At 45.5% G+C, this 17,393-nt stretch overlaps 1 pseudogene; it reads right to left on the minus strand.

Annotated features, from left to right (window-relative positions):
• Positions 1 to 17,393, minus strand: part of LOC137630528 (AH receptor-interacting protein-like) — a 305,169-nt pseudogene that overhangs the window by 61,782 nt on the left and 225,994 nt on the right.

Consider the following 17,393-nt stretch of genomic DNA (forward strand, 5'->3'; position numbering starts at 1 on the left):
AAGAAGGTTTACCTATTTCCCCCAGTGAATCTTCTAATGAGACTTTTACACAAACTACGTTCCTTCCGGGGGGCAGTGGATTTAGTACCACCTCACTGGCCAAGAACAGTTGGTTTCCTCTCCTCCTCGAGTTGAAACTCCGTCCCTTCCGGATTCCGTTCCCCAAACTGACTCAAGTAATCCAAACTCACTGTGTCAGATTGCTCAAGGATAGCCAAAACTCTGACTTTGTGGACTACAGGAAGTTTGCAGCTCGTAGAGACGCGAACATTGAACCGGAAATCGATCTCTTCATCGAATCAGACAAAAGGGACTCGACAATTCGCCAATATGATTCGGCCGTTAACAATTAGCAGATTCCCTAAGAGTTCAGACCATACTCGTATGTCTCCGAATATAGACATCTCTTTCTTGAGGTTCTTATTTGGCAAAGGCCCAACAGTTAGAACTTTAACCACCATCAAGTCAGATTTGGAGAAGATCTTCCTTGTTGGGTTTAACATTAACCTAGCTGATTCCTATTTCTCATCTATTCCAAAAACATGTGCTAGGCTTTGACCTTCGGTTCGGCCACAAAAGGACTCTGGTCTATGAACGGTGTCCTCAAAACTTGCGCCGGACACGGACAATGAATCCTGCTCTTATCACTCTTCTTAGGAAGACTTTATTTCTAACAGCTTTGGCCTCAGGTGATGGAATATCAGAACTAGCAGCTCTCTCACGAACCCGGAAAACATAGATTTCCTCCCTTCAGCCGAAGAACTCCTTTCTCCAGACAATGTTTTCCTAGCTAAGAAATGAGGATTCGCAAAATAGGTGTTCCCCTCGGAAGATTATTCTTCTTCCCCAGGATCTTTTCTCTGTGTTCAGTCACTACTCTCAAGGCCCTTTTTTAGCTAGAACTGCCACCCACTCGTCTGGCCCCTTGGTTATCGGGGAACAAGGAGGTACTATTTCCATTCACGGTATCAGGCAACAAATCCTCTACTTCTTTAAACATACTAATCCGGAATCATTTCCCCAGGCTCATGATATACGGACAGTAGATACCTACATCAATTACTTCCAGAACAGGGACTTTGATGATATTTAAAATATATACGGGTTGGAAATCCCCTATGGTTGTCAAACGCCACTATCTATAGATCTTACAGGCCCTTAAATACCCGACGATGGCAGCGGGGAGCCTTTTCCCTCTACATTAATCTCTGCTTCTTCCTTTCTTCCATCTCTTCTCTTCTCCCTCCTACCCGCCACTCACACCACGTCGCCACTCTCCTGGGTAGTTCGTTAGCCCTATGATATTTACCATGTTTAATTCCTATGGTTCAACTGTTATTGTAGTTACGGTTCCTTTCAGGTTTAGATATGCTTAGACATGTAAGGTTTGATGCCTTTTGCGATTCGACACTCAGTAGATTCCTTGTCGTCTTAGTTATTTAGCCTTACGCTCCCTATGTCATTTGGCTAGTTGGTAATTGGACGTTTCTTACATTATTATATTATATTATTGTCGTACATGGTGATTGTATTCTCCGCATTATGTTATTACTTTATTGGGCTTGAAAGGCATTCTCTGGTACTTTTTCACTGACCGTCACAGATCAACCCAGAAAAGGGATTTTGACGAAGGAAAAATCTATTTCTGGGGAGAGACCTGTGACGCCCGGTGAAACCCTTCCCGGTTATTTTTGTACGGACCCACCATTTCCTTGCCAAGCCATATGTTCTTGCAGAAGGATGACCTGGAGAGCGCGAGTAGTAGGTGTCGGTGGGGTAGTCCAACTGTATTCTCTAGGGCCTGTCACGGCCCTCCCCTTTGATGAAGGGATTATCTAAATGGAAGACAGCCTGTGAATAATGGTTTACACACGCCCTTGTTAAATACACGACACCAACAAGGTGTTCGCGCGAGGGTTGTAACCTCTGCATTCCATGCTTTTATCTTTCTCTAGTATATTTGGAAGATTTATATTAGAAAAGTGTAAAGAAGGACCCTTTTCACAGGGCGTCACAGGTCTCTCCCCAGAAATAGATTTTTCCTTTGTCAAAATCCCTTAACTCTCTAGTGGTAGTATCTCAACGGGTGGCTGGTGCCTTGGCCAACCTACTACCTCCAAATGAGAAAGATGCAGTTATTAAACATAGATGAGCCTTCCTGAACTCATCAACTCACTTGGGATTCTACCAACCTTGTTTGAGTATATAATATACGCAAGCTTATAGCTTAAACAACTCCACCATCTGATAAGAAGCAAATATCTACTTTCACCAACATATTACCTTATCATTGGAAGCCTAAGAAAACTATTAAAAAACCAGAGGATAATAATTCCATGTACACAAATGTAAAACCAGAAAGCCTTAAAAAATAAGTCTATCTTAATTATCAAAGATTAAAGGCTGCCAAAGCAGAAGGAAAGATGAATGCCTAGAATGAACATACAAGAATATGATGATCACTGTGCAAGCAACATGATGGCTGCTCATGCTCAGCACACTAACCCATTTGAAAACCTATGACAGTAAGAGAGAGGCTGCAACGCAGAGCTAATACAGCCACCAATGATCCCACTGAAGCCTTTACTTCAAAGAGGGCAATCTAATACATCACAGCTTAAAAGATGGTACTGCATGTAACAAACTATGACCTATTTATCTACATAACAATATATGAGAACATACAGTAAACCACTTACTGATTTATCTATAGAGAAGCTAGCAATCTCTCCTGGTAACATAGTGCGAATACATGCTTCCCATACTTCAAGTTTAAACTTTTTACCAAATAGCAGCTCTACTGGACTTTTCCATTTCTTGCTGTCATCAATAACTTTAGGTGACTCTTCAACAGTTTCTGTCTTCACATGAAATGTAACCTGCAAAACATGATAATTATCTATGAAAGATGTGCAAACTGGGACTGTCAATTGCACAGATAAAATCAAAATATGGGTAATCAAACAGACTACTTTATATATAAATATTGCCATCTTCCTAAGAATATAAAGTAAATGACCGACAGTAACTAAGGGGAATTGTATTCCTTCAGCTAAATTTTTATCAAAGTTCTACAAAAAGTAACAATACCGTAGAAATGACAGATCATTCACAATAATGCAAGCAGTACAATTGGCTACAGCAAATAAGCAACTTGAAGGATTGCTAAACATATTAAAAAAGGGATTTTGACGTAGGAAAAATCTATTTCTGGGCGAGGGACCTGTGCCGCCCAGTGAATAAGCTCCTATTAGCACTTATTCTTAGGTAATTTACTGCTAAATATACCAGAGAAAAAAATGTAAAGGAGTGCTAGGTTAACTAGCTCGCTCACCTATTGGTGTCGGTATAAAATTGGGCATATAATCCAGAGGTCCCGCACTATTTAGATTCATCCACGACAAAGACCCCAATAGAGGAGAGCCGTTCAACCTCACTCGGCACCACCAACTCTGCATCCGCTCAGAACCCAACTCCTTAGCACCCAAAGTTTGGGGACTCCAAGGGAGAGGAGCTGGGAGGGTTCACTGGGCGGCACAGGTCCCTCGCCCAGAAATAGATTTTTCCTACGTCAAAATCCCTTTTCTGGGCTCGAACCTGTGCCGCCCAGTGAATATATACAAGAGAAATGTCACCAAACTTGCAAAATAAAGGAAAAAACATAAGCGTAAGGGAAATACAAGTTGCTTTAATCAGAGATGAGTGCCAAAAACAATTATAAGGGTATCTTAAAAGGAACATAAATCCACTTGGTAGAACAACTGACAAATAAGGTAAGGTATAATAATGCCGTGAGTGATAATATATACAGATACTCAGGAGTTAAAAATTTACAAATATAATAACAGTATTCAGGTGCGAAACCAACGAATACAAATAGGGTATAAATGAGGCAGGTAAGGGGGAGAGATAAAATGACAAGGAATTACCATGTGCGTTACCTGGGAGTAACTACGCTCCCTGCAGCTACTGTAGAAAATTTTAGGGCTTCCAAATGTTTAAGGTAGTGTTTCTTGAACACTGACGGTGATTTCCACCCTGTATACCTGGAAAGGTCCGTAAAATTCATGTGGTGAAAAAAGTTCACCGAAGTAGCAACCGCTCTGATATCATGTGCAAGAGGAAAAGAGTCAGGGCTAGCTTGTTTAATAAAATACAAAATTTGTTGCCTGATCCCTTTAATGGTAATGGTACCACCTTGTTCTCTAATGAATAGAGGCCCCGAGGAGTTAGAGGAGGTCCGGGATAAATAAGACCTAAGAGTAGTAACAGGGCACAGAGACGGGTCTTGCGTGAGGGGAACAATTTTCCAGGAGGACCATCTGTTCTGAGGGTCTTCGTTCTTAGCCAAAAAGAATTTGTTAGGTGAAAGAAGGACCTCTCCCGAAGGAAGGAACTCAATATGACCCGGGTCTCTCGACAAGGCTGCCAGTTCAGAAATTCTTGCCCCGGAAGCCAAGCTCACCAGGAAAAGTGTTTTCCTGAGAAGGGGAATGTAATCACAAGAACTGTTAATGGTATCAGAAGCCAATTTGAGTACATCATTAAGGAACCAGGTCACCGGGGTAGGACGAGTAACCGGTTTCAGTCTGGCACAGGCTTTCGGAATTGAAGCTAACAAAGAGTCGGTTAAGTCTATGTTAAAACCCACTAGGAAGATCTTTTTCAAAGCAGATTTAATAGTGGTGATAGTATTGGCTGCCAGACCTGATTCTAATAAAGTTCTAAAGAAAGTGACTGTAAGGTTCAAGTTCATACAGTGCACGTCTGAGTCTATCAAAAATTTTGCCAACTTTTTAACTGCAGAATCATATTGGCGGATGGTGGAATCCCGTTTATCTGATTCTAGGAACAGGGTGTTTTGAGGATCGATATTGGCATCATGCATGGCCGCAAACTTCATGAAGTCCATAAAGTTAGGGCGCTCTGAATGTTTGAGAAAGCGTACACAACGCGTGTTTGTACTATCTGAGACAGAACCGGATTGGGTATCGGGTGAGGATATAGTCTCAACTCTCGCAGGAGAGGATACCAGTTGCTCTTGGGCCAGTTGGGTGCGACCAAGGCTACTTGTCCCTTGAAGGATCTCAGTTTGTCTAGGCCTTTCAGTAAAAGATTCACCGGGGGAACGAGATAAATCCTTTCCCAGATGTCCCAATTCTGTGACATGGCGTCTGTGGCGTAAGCCTGAGGGTCTAGATTGGGAGCCACATATACTCTCAATTTGTGGTTGGATTCCGTGGCGAAGAGGTCCACTTGGAGACCGGGAACCCGAGAGAGAATCCACCGGAATGACTTTAGATCGAGTGACCATTCCGATTCTAAAGGGGAGGTCCGGGACAAGGCGTCTGCCACTACGTTCCGGACTCCCGCCAGGTGGACAGCTGAAAGATGCCAACGGTTCGAGGCTGCTAGGGAGAATATGGCTACTAGAACATGGTTCAGAGGCCCTGATTTTGACCCGCCTCTGTTGAGGCAGCGGACCACCACTTCGCTGTCGAGGACCAGACGAAGGTGTTGTCTCTTGGGTAGAGCGAGACGTTTCAGGGTTAGAAGAACTGCCATGGCCTCCAGCACATTGATGTGAAATTGGCGGAATAAGGGAGACCAAAGACCTTGAACTTTCCTGAGCTGAGAATAGCCGCCCCAACCTGATAGGGATGCGTCCGTGTGAATGATTAACTTCGGAGGCGGAAATCGAAGGGGAACTGACTTTGACAGATTGTTGGCTCTTGTCCAAGGAAGAAGTCTTTCCCGTAGAATGGGAGGAAGGCGGACTTTCCTGTCCCGGAGCTTCCGGTTCGCCCTCGAACGCCAGACACGATTGATATCTTTCAATTTTGCCTTCAGAAGTAGATCTGTCACTGAGGCAAATTGAAGGGACCCCAGAATCCTCTCTTGGAGTCGTCTGGAACTTACTTTGTCTTTGAGAAAGCGTTTGGTGTTCCTTGCAATCTCTAACCTCTTGGGTTTGGGAAGACACAGAGTATGAGATATAAGATCCCATTGCAGGCCGAGCCATTGGAACTTTGATTTCGGAAGAAGACGGGACTTCTTGAAGTTGATCTGGAAGCCTAGAGATTGAAGATATTGGATGACTCTGTGAGTGGCTTTTAGGCAGTTTTGGGAGGTGTCTGACCAAATGAGCCAGTCGTCCAGATAGGCTACTACTTGAATCCCTTGATTTCTGAGTTCCTGAACAGCGACTTCTGCTAACTTTGTGAAGATCCTTGGGGCGATGTTGAGCCCAAAAGGCATCACCTTGAAGGAGTAATTTTTGTCCCCTAGGCGGAAGCCTAGATACGGACGGAAGTGTCTCGCTATCGGGACGTGATAATAGGCGTCTGTAAGATCGATAGAGGTGGTGACGGCCCCACGGGGAAGTAAGGTCCGCACCTGCGAGACGGTAAGCATTCGAAACTTGTCGCATTGAATGGACAAGTTGAGAAGGGATAGGTCTAGAATCACTCTTCTCTTGTCTGAATCCTTCTTCGGGACACTGAACAGCCGACCCTGAAACTTCAGGTGTTTCGTTTCTTGTATGGCGTTCTTTTGTAACAGATCCTGGACAAATTCGACTAGGTCCGGAGTGGAATGTTGATGAAATTTGTTCGGAGGAGGAGGCCCTTGAATCCAACTCCACCCCAGTCCCTTGGAGATGATACTGAAAGCCCAGGGACTGAACCTCCATTTGTTGCGGAAGGCATAAAGCCTCCCCCCTACCTGCTGCACCTCAGTATTGGCTTGAGGAGTTACCTCCACGTCCGCCTCGGAAGTTCTTTCCCTTGCGAAAGACTCTTCCTCTACCTCTGTTCTGGTTTGAACCACGGTGGTAGCCTCTACCTCTGTTATAACTCTGGGAAGAGCTATGAGCCTCATAAGACTGGTTAAAGGCAGGAGAAGTGGTGGAGGCACCGGAAAGCTGGCTCATAGGGAGCAGAACGGTGACATAGTCGTCCGAAGGAGCCTGAGAGGTGGAAGGCTGTGCAGGAGCAACGGGAGATGGAGGAAGAGGCAGTCGGAAATTGGACGAACTACTCTGCTGTTGCCTGAACTGGGTGGAGGTATACGGGCGGAGCTTCTTCCTACCCCGGGCTTGGTAATTTGCGGGGTCATATTTCCGTTTAGGAGTCAAACACCAACGGGCTTTAAGGCTCTGATTGACTCTAGTGGCCTCTGCCAAGACTTCCTCTACAAGATCCTCAGGGAAGAGATTTGAACCCCAGCAGGAGGACCGGATAAGCTTATTAGGCTCGTGCCTAATAGTCGCCTCAGCCAGGACGTGTTTGCGACACCTACGTTTAGCAATAGCGAAGTCATAAAGGTCGTAGTATAATGACTGCAACGTAGCCTTATTGAGAGACTTAAAGATACTCTCAGTATCATAAGTTAAGGCTATCGACTCCGTGGACGTGGCCAAGTTCAGAGTACGGCCAACACGTAGGCGGGAATCATACTCCTGTTTAATGAGGGATTCCGGGAGACGGGGAAGCCGCTCACTAAACATAACTGAAGCACAGTCCGCTGATAGCTTGCCAGAGGTAAAAGTGGTATGGACATTGTCCCAACACTCAATGCCAGAAGGAAGAAGGAGGGAGATCGGATCCACCTCTCGGATGGGAGGCAAGGGCTTCTCCTCCAGAGCATATTGGAAAGCAAGCTCTGCTACCTTATTGACGCATGGAGTCACGGTGTTTTTGTCCATTAAGAACATTGTGAAGGAGCTCTTATAAGGCGTCAACATGGTGTTGGTGCAACCAATGTCATTCAGGAACCTAGCCCAAACAGATTGGGCTTGTTCTTTTGGGAAGATGACAGTCTCTTTGGGGACCTTATCTAACCGAACCAGAGCTTCCTCGGTAAGCCTGGCATAACCATGAAATGGAAATGCCAGACCAGGAGGAAAGAATTCAAAGTCCTCTAGAGGACGAGTGCCAAGACCTTCCAAAGTTAACATTCCGTCTGAGAACGGGGAATGAAGAGCCATGCGCCAAGGATTATTCTTGGTAAACGGCGGGAGCTTAGAGGCATCCGGGATGAGAGAGCTTTGGACTCGCTCCGGAGCACCTTGCTCTAATGCCCCAAGTCTCTGACCGATGTTAGAGAACATCGTGTCCATCTTGGCCTGCATTTCCGACACCAACTTAGCTTGCATCTCCGACACAATGCGAAGCATGGCTGATTCGGAAAGGCCCGGGCTAGGAGCAGGAGTGGCGGATTGTACTCCCAGGTCGTGAGACTTAGAGGAGGAGCCAGAAGCCTTAGATGACGGGATTGTATTCAGCTTAGAACTATGGGAAGCCTTGTGAGGCTTACGAGCTTTAGGTAAGGTTCTAGATGTAGACTTGGGGGGAACCGGGTGTGATCGGTGAGACGAATCACGGTCCCCAGAAAAACCATAAAAGGAAGAGCGATCAGATGAAGAAGAAAGAGCGGGGCTGAGGATAGGAATCTCAGCGCCGGTAACACCTGCCTCACTTACCACCCTACCTGCATCCGGATCATCCAATAACATGGGTTCAACATCCAGGTTCATGGAAGCAACATTGTCTTCCAGATCTCCGGGGGCATCCGACGGATCTTGTTCTTGATCAATGAACCCCGCTATGGTGGCATCAATGTGGGCAATGATGGGAGCTGCAACATGCCTAGCCACAGCGGCTGAAGACTTGGCGTTAGGATAGATCATGGCACAATAGTCTTTGGATAGGACGTAAGGCTGCTTGGATTTCACGTTTCGGGCAAAACCACCAACCCACACTTTCAGTGTGGCCCGAGCCGCAGACTTTTGCTCCGGGGATGCCTGAAATAATAGTGGGAATTATAAAAGGGAGGACTCCCAGTGGTCCTTCAAGACCATAGAGATCTTACTAAATAGTGTATGTATACCAAAAAAAGGTAAAATAAATAAGAAGGCAACATAGCCAACGGGACTCACCGAGTCAGATCCAAGGGTGGTGATGAGGTCAAAACAGACCATACAGTTATCAGTGTGCCATACCACGATGTCCTCCAGCTGAACTCCGCAGAGGGCGTGAGACCGACATACGGTATGGCCACAAGGCTGATGAAGAACAGCCGCACAGGCCGTCATCTGACAATGCACCATCTATAAAAAGAATAGTATATGAGAAACTGTATTTCTCTTAAGTAGGGGCGGGTCCGGAGGACCCGGGCCTAACATAAGTCTAACATAAGATTAGAGCTTAACTGTAATATTCTTAAGTAGGGGCGGGTCCGGAGGACCCGGGCCTAAACATAAGTCTAACTTAAGACTAAAGTATAGCTATCCATTCCGGTCGAGCCGGGAGCATAAAAAGGATGCAACAAAGAATTAAGACACATGGTGTCTGATTTCCCGGAGCGAGGTTAAGCCCCGGGCCGGGAAATAAAAGTATATCCATAAACCAATTCATATAGGAACTCCGGGATAGTGATCTGTCATATATAATCATATATAATCATAGGAACTGTTATAAATTAATAGGGGGGCGGAACTGTAGATAAGAACCGCCAACCGAACCCGGAGGGTTTCGTATAACATAATAAAAGTGTGATAAGTGAATATACAATAGGGTGCACCGGGATCCAACTCTGTTGACCGGTGGCCAACCAGTCTAGACAGAGACGAACCCGCCGGGACACCCGGAGGACAAAGTCCATAAACACTGAACTACCCCCTCTAAAAGGAGGGAAGGCAACGGTCCCCTAGGGGAGGGGGGAGAGAAGCCTAGCCGCCCACCTAGCGAGAGGGGGAGCTTGGGGGAGGATCACGTGATACGGAGCAGCAGGGCTACCAACTGACGATCCCCAACCAGACAGATCAAACGGAGTAATAGCACAAATATTCATTATAATAGTAATAGCGTGTAAAAATTATATAAATATACACATAAAAAATTTAGGGCAAGGCATGCAACATAATAAATAAATCACAAAGGACACACCTGATGGCTTATAAAATAACATTGCCGCCTAGTAACGAAGGTCGGCAAGCCATACGATACGTAACTGATATCGGCCCTAAAAATGAACCACGAGGGTTCTAAACGCTAAATAATGAATATCCACAATAACAAATAAAATTTAATTAATAATAAAAATAATACACATAGTAACACCACGAGTGAAACTAAAAGCTCTCAAAACAGGAGTACCAACTGTAAGCGGAATCAAGCAAGATCGATATGAACGAAGAGAATAAACTCCTATAATTTAAATATTAAACGATCTAGATAGCTCAAAACACAGCAAAACATAGCTTGGTACTTAACTTAGACGGTGTCTCCTGGGAAACCGATGAAGAAGCCATAATCCAAAGGAAAATCGCAAAAACACGAGAGCACAAACAAAAAGCGGGTTACCATAAAGGCGTGCTAAAAGGAGTTGGGTTCTGAGCGGATGCAGAGTTGGTGGTGCCGAGTGAGGTTGAACGGCTCTCCTCTATTGGGGTCTTTGTCGTGGATGAATCTAAATAGTGCGGGACCTCTGGATTATACGCCCAATTTTATACCGACACCAATAGGTGAGCGAGCTAGTTAACCTAGCACTCCTTTACATTTTTTTCTCTGGTATATTTAGCAGTAAATTACCTAAGAATAAGTGCTAAATGGAGCTTATTCACTGGGCGGCACAGGTTCGAGCCCAGAAACTTAAAAATACTGTACTACAAGTTTTATATAATTTTTATTTTTCCTAGCTAAACAAACATAAGTCATTACCCCAAAAGCCTCACTTGTAAAGATATTGGGGGAACACAAAAAATATCATTTCTATACTTAGGATACACATTGAGATGAGTTTTACCTGCAGGGGTTTCAGGTTAGCTGTGCTGGGTACTGTGTTCGGGGGGGGGGGGGAGAAGAAGAAGAAGAAGAAGAAGAAGAAGAAGAAGAAGAAGAAGAAGAAGAAGAAGGTGAAAGGAAGAAGAAAGCCAGTCATTCTTACTCATTCATCGTACACTAATCCAGGTAACCTCAGCCCTAAACCCTCTGCTACTTGTCCTTCAAGGGACTTGAAGAGTTTAAACCACTTGCTGTGCAGCCACCACAGGACCAATGGAAAACGTATCCATGTTCCTGTGGGTTCCGTCCTGCAGATAGTGGGCGGTGAAGGTCGTTTGACTCTCCCACAAGCCAGCTTGCAGTACTAGTGCCACACAGTTGTTTTTCTTGAACCCCAGGGAATTTGCAATGCCCCTGCTGTCATGAGCTCTAGGTCATTTGGTGGGAGGAGGGTCAGAGCTGAGTGCAAACTCAATGACCTTATGGATCCAGGAAGTAATGGTATTCCTAGTGACTCTCCTCTTGATCTTCCCTGTGCTGACAAATACAGTAGTGCCAATGCATGGGGAGGGGGGAGCTGCTGCTGTTCTCTTTAGTAACACCTTAGACTTCTCACTAGGCAAAGTAGCAGTTGGTCTGGGTTTTCGGTTACAGAATGTACTCTATCCGAAATGGACCGAACCTAGGGTCTAACACACCCTGATTTCAAGTCTTGGCAATGAACTCAGGGACGAAGTTGAGGTTTACTACTCCCCATCTCCTAGAGTGGGAGACATCAGAGGATAGACCAAGTAGTTCACTTACTCTTTTGTTCGAAGCCAAAGCGAGTAGGAATACCGTATTCCCTGTGAGGTGGCGACATGTTGCCTGGCGTAATGGTTCATAAGGAGGGCGCTTCAAAGACTGAAGTACCCGAACCATGTTCCAAGTAGGAGGTCTAAGTTCCGACTGGGGACAAGCAATCTCATAGCTTCGTATGAGTAAGGAAAGTTCTAACGATAAGGAAATATCTACTCCTTTTAGTTTAAAGGCTAGATTCAAGGGTGAGCGGTAGCCTTTGACTGCCGAAACCAAGAGAAGCATTTCTTCCTGAAGGTGTACAAGGAAATCCAACATTGCTGAAATTGAGGCATCGAGGGGATTGATATCCCTTCCACGACACCAACCACGCCAACAATTCTTTTTGCAATTCATTGCGAAAAGCCTCTCTGTCTGAGGAGGTGCTGGAAAGTCTCCAGGAGTGGAGTCGAAGCAAAGCTATAGCTTTGTGATATATGTCGGCATATGGTTGTTTGAGCAGATTATGTCCTGGAGGGAGTTCCCTTGAGATCTTTGTGACGAACTGCAGAAGGTCTGGGAACCACTTGATTCCATAGCGGAGCTATTCAAGTCATTAGTAAGTTCTTGCTTACTGACTTAGTTATAGACTTTTCTTATCAGACGAAAAAGGGGAAACGCGTACACGTCTATGTTTTTTCACCATTGTTGGAATACATCCTGCCGAAGAGCTTGGGGATCCGGGACTAGGGAACAGTACAGCGGAAGCCTGAAGTTCAGGGCCATTGCAAACAGGTCCACAGTCGGGAAACCCCTCAAAGTCAGGATTTTGTTGGCTACTAGATGATTCAAAGACCACTCGGAGCCGACTATATGAGTCGCTCTGCTCCGTTTGTCTGGAATTATTGTACCTCTACTGCTAGATGGTACAGTTGCTGCGAAAAGGTACCGACTTTTTTGTTTAGGTTAGCTACTACTGTACTGTGGTATTGTCACTCATTAATACCTGCCAAGAACTGGTGGAACTGTTGGAGGGTGAGGAAGGTGCCCTCATCTCTAAGAGATTTATGCACTGATACCTTTCTGATTCGGACCATTGGCTAAAGGTGATGTGGTGCAGCATATGGGCTCCCCACCCTTCTTTTGATGCATCAGAAATGTGCATCAATTCCAGGGGAGGGACGAGAAGATCGACCCCTTTGCAGAAGTTTTGGTCTGTCAACCACCATCTGAGGTCCATCTGTTCCTATGGTCCTATGCAGAGTAGGAGTTCCCGAGAATTGGTTGACAGATTCCACTGGGACTTGAGACACCACTGGAGGGATTTCATCATGAGACGTCCATTGGGAATTAGACAGGCGAGAGAGGATAAATGGTTGAGCACTGCAACCAGCCCTGGGCTGGGAGCTCTTCTCGTCTGAGGAAGGGCTGTGCTACCTCACTCAGTCTCTGAATTCTTTCACCTGGTGGAAATGCTTTGTGTCTTTCGGTGTCTATCAACATGCCCAGATATACAAACCAGTCTTTGTAATGGGAGCAATTGAGACTTCTCGAGGTTTACCATGATCCCCAGATCTTGGCAAAACCTTAGAAGCTCGTCTCGGTAGTGAAGAAGGGTTGCTGCTGAGTCTGCTAGAATCAGCCAGACGTCCATATATCTTAGGAGACATGCCAATTCTGTGAGCCCATGCTGACAAAAGGGAGACTCGTAAAAACTTGGGGTACGGTGGAGAGACCGAAGCACAGCACCTTGAACTGCTAACGTTTCTGGTTTAGCATGAATCTTAGATACTTCCTGGAAAACAGATGGATTGGGATGTGGAAGTATGCGTCCTTGGAAGTCCTGCGGTATTATTGCTCGTCTGACTGTGTCGGATGTCTCCATCCTGAACGAGGTTAGTCTGACAAACCTGTTCAGGGTTGAGAGGTCGATGACTGGTCTCAAGCTTCCAGATGCCTTTCTCACAAGAGACAACTGTAGAAGCCTGGGAAACCATTGAGGACCTCTTGGAGAGCACCCTTCTCCAAAATAGTCTGGACTCCTGCCCAAAGGGGCTAACTCCTTTGTGGATCCATTCGCATAGGAGTTCGCTAGAACTGGATCCAGAGTTAGTGGAGGGAGAGATAGTGTGAATGGGATGCGATACCCTGAACGAATCACCTCAATTGTCCAGGATTCAGCCCCCTTGATGTAGCCACCTTTGCCAGTGGCTTTGCAGGCATCCCCCCACAGGTAGTCGTATGGGAGGATTGCCCGTCCTAGTGAGATCGGCTTCGGTCAGATCCCATCTTTCCCTTCCCTCCATGGAAGGACTTTTTGCCTCAAAAGTACTTCTTAAACACCTTGGGACCCTGCTGTCTAGGGTCCCCAGCCCTGTTTGTTGGCAGTTTGGGAGCCTGTTTTCTCTGTGGCTGAGGATGAGGGAGTCCTGATTTACCTTCCTCCATCTCTCAGCCAACCGCTCAACTTCTTCTAGATCAAATAGGGAACTCACTTCGAAGGGGGAGTTCCTGAGTCTCGATACTTCGGCCTGAGGGACTTCCCTATGACAAAGTCTCTCCTCTTCAGGATGGTATTGGCCCAAAGGTTCACAAACTGGTAGGATAGAAACTCTAATGCCTTATTCCAGACAATAGGAAAGTCTCCATAGACTTCCTCGTGGACTCTCGAGACCAGTCCTGAGACTGGATCAGTAGTCCTACAAACCCCAACCAGAAATCAAACCACGAAATTGCTTGCATGGCGTACTTCGCGAGTTTTTCTTGGTTGAGTATCTCGGAGGCCAAGTATGAGAACGGAAGTCCTGTGAGTTTCTCGAAAGGCATACCTTTCGAGAGTGCCTCTATAGAATGGTCTAGAGGCAGCACCGGGAGACTCGTTAATATTCTCCTAACACCTCCTATGTAACAAATAAGGAGGAGGGAGGAGTTTGAAGGAAGCTCTTGAACATAAAGAGGAAGAGCCTGTGGCCTGTGACACCGCCTTATGTTTGGCACTCCTCAATCCCTTAGAAAAAAGGAGTCTCTGGATGCTGTACAACTGGTCAAGGACCGTGTCCTTACCTTCAAGAGGGGCGGTCGATGGGTCTGGCAGCCCATTGATAGTGTGGATGCAGGTTAACATCTGCCAGAAAGATTATTCAGCACGGAATAAACAGCAACAGAAATGCTGTTAACAGGAACTAAAAGTGTATATCGGCAGGTTAACAGAAACTGTCAGTTAGCTACAGCTTTTTGGAAAGTTACAAAACTTTTCGTTTTCCTTGAATTCCCTCGTTCACAACGAACTACTGACCATAAATATGAAGAAAAAAATGATATTTTAATTATAAAATAAATTTTTGAATATACTTACCCGGTGAATATATAGCTGCAACTCTGTTGCTCGACAGACAAACTGCACAGAAAAAACTCACTAGCGATCGCTATACAGGTTGCGGGTGTGCCCAACAGCGCCATCTGTCGACCAGATACCAAGCTCTATGTAAACAACGACTCAATTTTCTCCTCGTCCCACTGCGTCTCTATTGGGGAGGAAGGGAGGGTCATTTAATTTATATATTCACCGGGTAAGTATATTCAAAAATTTATTTTATAATTAAAATATCATTTTTAAATATTCAACTTAGCCGGTGAATATATAGCTGATTCACACCCAGGATGGTGGGTAGAGACCAGTAATATATGTTTACATTTTATGAGCTAAGAGTTTTTTATTTCATTTTAGAAGTTATCAAAATAACAAAAACAAAATAAATAGGTACCTGGTAAGGAAGTCGACTTGAACGATTACTCTGCCTTATAAGTACGTCTTCCTTACGGAGCCTCGCGATCCTCTTAGGATGCTGATCGACCCCTAGGAGCTGAAGTATCAAGGGTTGCAACCCATACAACAGGACCTCATCAAACCCCTAATCTAGGCGCTCTCAAGAAATGACTTTGACCACCCGCCAAATCAACCAGGATGCGAAAGGCTTCTTAGCCTTCCGGACAACCCATAAAAACAACATTAAAAACATTTCAAGAGAAAGATTAAAAGGATATGGAATTAGGGAATTGTAGTGGTTGAGCCCTCACCCACTACTGCACTCGCTGCTACGAATGGTCCCAGTGTGTAGCAGTCCTCGTAAAGAGACTGGACATCCTTTAGATAAAAAGACGCGAACACTGACTTGCTTCTCCAATAGGTTGCGTCCATTGTACTTCGCAGAAATCTATTTTGCTTAAAGGCCACGGAAGTTGCAACAGCTCTAACTTCGTGCGTCTTCACCTTAAGCAAAGCTCGGTCTTCCTCACTCAGATGTGAATGAGCTTCTCGTATTAACAGCCTGATAAAGTATGATAAAGCATTCTTTGACATAGGCAAAGATGGTTTCTTAACTGAACACCATAAAGCTTCAGATTGGCCTCGTAAAGGTTTAGTACGCTTTAAATAGAACTTAAGAGCTCTCAAAGGGCATAAGACTCTTTCTAGTTCATTGCCTACAATCTCCGATAAGCTGGGAATATCGAAAGATTTAGGCCAAGGCCGAGAAGGCAGCTCATTTTTGGCTAGAAAACCAAGTTGTAGCGAACAGGTGGCTTTTTCTGACGAAAATCCGATGTTCTTGCTGAAGGCATGAATCTCACTGACTCTTTTAGCTGAGGCTAAGCATACCAGGAAAAGAGTCTTTAGAGTGAGATCTTTCAGGGAGGCTGATTGTAGCGGCTCAAACCTGTCTGACATGAGGAATCTTAGTACCACGTCTAAATTCCAACCAGGGGTAGCCAAACGACGCTCCTTGGTGGTCTCAAAAGACTTAAGGAGGTCTTGAAGATCTTTATTGTTGGAAAGATCTAAGCCTCTATGCCGGAAGACCGATGCCAACATGCTTCTGTAGCCCTTGATAGTGGGAGCTGAAAGGGATCGTCCTTTTCTCAGGTATAAGAGAAAATCAGCTATTTGAGCTACAGAGGTACTGGTCGAGGATACAGAAACTGACTTGCACCAGTCTCGGAAGACTTCCCACTTCGATTGGTAGACTCTAATGGTGGATGCTCTCCTTGCTCTAGCAATCGCACTGGCTGCCTCCTTCGAAAAGCCTCTAGCTCTCGAGAGTCTTTCGATAGTCTGAAGGCAGTCAGACGAAGAGCGAGGAGGCTTTGGTGTACCTTCTTTACGTGAGGCAGACGTAGAAGGTCCACCCTTAGAGGAAGACTTCTGGGAACGTCTACTAGCCATCGAAGTACCTCGGTGAACCATTCTCTCGCGGGCCAGAGGGGAGCAACTAGCGTCAACCTTGTCCCTTCGTGAGAGGCGAACTTCTGCAGTACCTTGTTGACAATCTTGAACGGTAGGAATGCGTAGAGATCCAGATGTGACCAATCTAGGAGAAAGGCATCTATATGTATTGCTGCTGGGTCCGGGACTGGGGAGCAATAGATTGGAAGCCTCTTGGTCAGCAAGGTTGCAAAGAGATCTATGGTTGGCTGGCCACAAGTGGCCCAAAGTCTCTTGCACACATCCTTGTGGAGGGTCCATTCTGTTGGAATTACTTGCCCTTTCCGACTGAGACAATCTGCTATGACATTCAAGTTGCCTTGGATGAACCTCGTTACTAGGGAGATATCTTGACCTTTTGACCAGATGAGCAGGTCCCTTGCGATCTCGTACAACGTCAGTGAGTGGGTCCCTCCTTGTTTGGAGATGTACGCCAAGGCCGTGGTGTTGTCTGAGTTTACTTCCACCACTTTGCCTCGAAGGAGAGACTTGAAGCTTTTCAAGGCCAGATGTACTGCCAACAGCTCCTTGCAGTTGATATGCATGCTCCTCTGACTCGAGTTCCACAGTCC

The sequence above is a fragment of the Palaemon carinicauda genome, chromosome 38 (assembly GCF_036898095.1).
Source record: "Palaemon carinicauda isolate YSFRI2023 chromosome 38, ASM3689809v2, whole genome shotgun sequence".
Taxonomy (NCBI): Eukaryota; Metazoa; Arthropoda; class Malacostraca; order Decapoda; family Palaemonidae; genus Palaemon; species Palaemon carinicauda.